The 4,342-nt window shown below is 43.3% G+C and overlaps 1 pseudogene across 1 annotated transcript; it reads left to right on the top strand.

The window, feature by feature from the left end:
* The first annotated feature begins 842 nt into the window (after positions 1-842).
* Positions 843-3,371, top strand: LOC311361896 (T-complex protein 1 subunit epsilon-like; annotated as a pseudogene). The gene is made up of 7 exons: positions 843-871; positions 1,657-1,849; positions 1,909-2,051; positions 2,275-2,394; positions 2,498-2,668; positions 2,753-2,884; positions 3,039-3,371. The product of its transcript is annotated as a T-complex protein 1 subunit epsilon-like (transcript).
* Positions 3,372-4,342: the final 971 nt, after the last annotated feature.

The raw sequence follows: 4,342 nt of genomic DNA, 5'->3' as shown, positions 1-4,342 counted from the left end.
GGGGGGGGCACCACCACCACCACCACCAAGTTAATTTATTGGTGGTGGTGCTATTGTAATTTCTGATGGTGAACAATTAACAATTCACCTCTTGGCCTGCAAGGATTTACCGCCGAGGGCCGAGACTCACCAGGGGAAGTTTCCCCAGCTCTTACCTTTTTGTGGTGTTCAGTGTCTACTGCTGCTCACAAGAATTTCTCTCATGCCAACTACATCTTGAAATTATACAACACACAACTACACGTGTACTGTAGGCTCGTGGTGGCCATCGGGACGTTCATGAGTTTTCCCGTTGGGCCGGTCCACTTTCAAATTTTATCTTCTCCTAAAGTAGACTTTCTTAATTATTCTGAGTTGGTTTGGTCCATGGTGCGTTTTTTATTGAGCGGTAACAGAAGAGAATCAGCGAACAGGAAGCGATAAGTGTCGTTGATTGTGGAGAGCAGGAAAAAAAAACAAGGAGGAGCCGAAAAAGCCACATTTAAAAAAAGGTCACTTGATGAAGATGCCGCCAAATGTGCCAAAATAAATGACCTGTTTAGAGAACAGACACAAGTTGCAGCCGGTAAAGAGAGATGTGGTGGATCTAATGATTAATTTGCAACATAAATCATGTAGCTATTTGTGCTATGTTTGCAATGTTGAGCATAAAAGCTTAAAAGCTGAGCATAAAAGCTTAAACCAATTCATAATTATTCTAGTTTATTTTGTTAAGTCTTACGAATCACAAATATAATTTGTGAAAATTGTGAACTCCAGCATGATCTATGTAAGTTTGCCCAAGCAATAAAGTAACCCCTTCTATTTTTTAGCATCAGAAGAGATAAGCCAGGCCAACGCTGATGAGGCATGACTGGGAAGCATATTTCAGGTAAAATATAAAAGACGTGATAGATAGTCAATTATATCAAAAATATATATATTTTGTAGCCTCAAAGCAGCAGTCCAGCCTGTCTGATGCTGCTGGTGAACCCGGTAGACATGAAGAGACCAGGACTGAGGGGACAGGTAGAGAGGACTAAAAAATATATGTTTAAATGATTTGATATAAAATAACCCACACATAGAACTGACACAATGTGTTGAAATGATTCCAAATATGTAATGGGTTAACATTGTATGTTTTATATATAATTGATAGTTAAAGTAACACATCCTTGAATTGGATTTTTCATTTGGCAAACGTTGATCCAATATCCAATAAAAAGGGATAGTACAAGTTTTGCACTGTTCATTTATTCAAATTCTTCCATCACTGAAAAAAGTGGGCCGGTATAGGCCTGAAACTCCTGGGCTGAAAATGGGTCCCACCCCTGCCCTTACTACCGATCTGGAACAGGGCCAATGACTATCAGCAGCGTGTTATAAATTGTGTAATAAAGTGGAGTTAAGAATTTTAAGATTGAATAACATACGTGGTCCAAAAAACAATACTTGGTTATTATCCCTTTTTATTATGCCGCAATAACGTAGTACTATGAGTTCAGCATTGTGGCTGACAATTATTTATGTTTACATACTGACTCAAACCAAAGGAATGCAGCGTTTGGACCTTCTTCTAACTAGGCATGCTGCTGTGGTCCAATAGCTCATGTGTTGAAGAGCTAGTTAGAACTCCCACTAACGCTGTTCTGGTCCTGTGTGTTTGTATTCCAGGATAGATCGGTGCCACAGACAGATGGCTGAGATTGCACTGAACGCCGTCCTCACCATGGCCAGCATGGACAGAAAGGATGTTGACTTTGATCTCATTAAGATAGAGGGCAAAGTGGGAGGCAAACTAGAGGACACGCAGCTCATCAAGGGAGTCATCATGAACAAAGAGTTCAGCCACCCACAGATGCCAAAGGTACAAAGAATCACCCATCCAACATATGACCAAAATGTTAATTGCTGGTCAGCTTTCAGGTTCTGAAAGACACAAAAATTGCTATCCTCACCTGTCCGTTTGAGCCCCCAAAGCCCAAGACCAAGCATAAGTTGGATGTGACCTCTGTGGAAGACTATAGAGCACTTCAGAAGTACAGTAAGGAAAAGTTCTGATCAAGCAGGTCAGTGTGGCTACATCAACGGCCTCCCAACACAGGTGTTGAATGGAGTGACTGCGACGTTTGGCTGAGCAAAATAACTTTATATTTTTATTGCAAAAACTGCTAGAGACAAGAACTTGGGATCGAAAAAGGCACATCCATCCATTCTGCACGGAGGGAGTCTTTGTTGATTAATTTGACCATCACCATCTGAACTGACTTTGAATGTTTTGGTGTTGTATAGGTGAAGGATAATGGCGCCACCTTGGCTATCCGTCAGTGGGGCTTTGATGACCAGGCGAACTATCTGCTACTGCAGAATGAGCTGCCTGCAGTGCGCTGGGTCGGAGGGCCTGAGATTGAGGTACAGGAAAAGTGCAAACTAGGTTACACTGAGTACCCGTATTGTGCCAAAGTCTTAACTTGTATTGCGTCACGATCCCCTTTAATTGTTTTTGTTTCCGCAGCTCATTGCCATCGCCGCCGGAGGGCCTATCGTTCCGCCTTTCAGCGAGCTGACACCCGAGAAGCTGGGCACGGCCGGTGTGGTGAAGGAGATCTGCTTCGGCACCACCAAGGACCGCATGCGTGTCATCGAAGAGTGCAAGAACGCCATCGTGACCATCTTCATTCGCGGGGCAAGTTTTTTCCTTTGTTCCTTATTTCTTTACTTGTGGATCATGAAACAAAGCATTTACACTTCTTCCTTTTGCCGCAGTCAGATCTTCGAGGAAGCCAAGCACACTCTCGGATGCTTTGTGCGTGATCCATAACTTGGTCAGAGACAACCACCTCGTGTACGGAGGTGGAGCATCTGAGATTGTGCCCTGGCCGTCAACAAGGCTGCGGATAAGGTATTGCATTGTGTTGCACATTAATTGTATCCCGATGCTGTTTTGGTATATGGTAATAAAGTGTTTGAACTAATCAGGTTTTCTTAAAAGTCCAGTTTGGTTTATCTGAAGGCACCACACCCTCTAACCTTTGTGCCAGCCCTCTGGCCCTCAGTGTCCGTCTTTGGAGCAGTATGCCATGAGGGCCTTCGCCGATGCCCTCGAGGTCATCCCTATGGCCCTGGCAGAGAACAGTGGAATGAACCCCATCCAGACCATGACAGAGGTCCGAGCCAAACAGGTCTCCGAGAACAAGCCCCACCTTGGCATCGATTATAGACGACGCAAACTGAAACTAAATCCAAACTTGTTCCTCCGCAGACATGAAGCAGCAACACGTGATTGAGACACTGATTGGCAAAAGCAGCAGATCTCTCTGGCCACTCAGGTGGCTAAGATGATCCTGAAGATCGACGACATCCGAAGCCCAGGCGAGGTTGAAGAATAAAGGCCAGGCCCAGGGGTGAGAGAAGACTTGGCAGGTTTCTAGACTCCGCCCCCCAACCACCTCTCCCCCGTTCTAAGATGCTCTAGAACTGTCTCTGGAAGTCACCATTAAAGTTTGTTTCCAAAATCCTATTGATGATTGTGATTCTCCCTTGATTTTAAAATAAGTTTTCATTATGCCTAGATCGCTGAATACATGAGCCCAGTGTGGACTACCCCACAAGAGCATATGGCACACAATTATACCAGTCTAGCAAAGTGAATTTTAAATGTGCTTATATAATGGAGTTCATCTGCCATGCATCACAAATCCTGTAACATAAAGACGTAATCATTTGTCTGTACATTGTTGATATAAATAGGAAATCTCTGATTAAATGAGCCAATTGGACATGCATGGTTGTGCTTTTAAGCGTCATCATGGAGGGGATGTATTTTCAGCCTCCCTACCGTCAGTCTCAAAAGCATGTATTATCTTTCAAAATGACCAGTTGTATAGCTCACTTTAATGTGGATTTACGATGGGATGCTGACCTGGGAGGGGCAAGGGAAATTTAACCACATTGTGCAATGAGAAATATTGCTAACAGTGGGATTTTAAGGGATATGGGTGGCAAAATGTTTTTAAAAGAACAAACCAATACAAGTGGTTCAACCATTCAGGCACTGAATGAGCAGGAGTGGTGAACCCTATAGATGGGGTCTCACAGAGCACAGAGTTGCCCTGAACTGCCACCACTTTGTGGCACAGGGACCAAGAGTTACCCCAAGCCTGGCCTGACAAGCGATTGATTTACTGACACCTGCAAATAACAATTTACGCAGTGATATCTTATCTTTTGGTGCTAAAAAAATATTTGGTATAATGCTGGTTTGATGAAGCTGTGACCATGTTTGTTACAGGGTTTTTCTTGTTTAAAAGCTTCAAAGTTAGTTTTATATAATGGGATGAAAAGTCAAGTCAAATTTATT

This window comes from Micromesistius poutassou (genome assembly GCF_964030765.1).
Source record: "Micromesistius poutassou genome assembly, chromosome: 17".
In the NCBI taxonomy this organism is placed as follows: Eukaryota; Metazoa; Chordata; class Actinopteri; order Gadiformes; family Gadidae; genus Micromesistius; species Micromesistius poutassou.
This window is presented reverse-complemented; position numbering and strand designations above follow the sequence as displayed.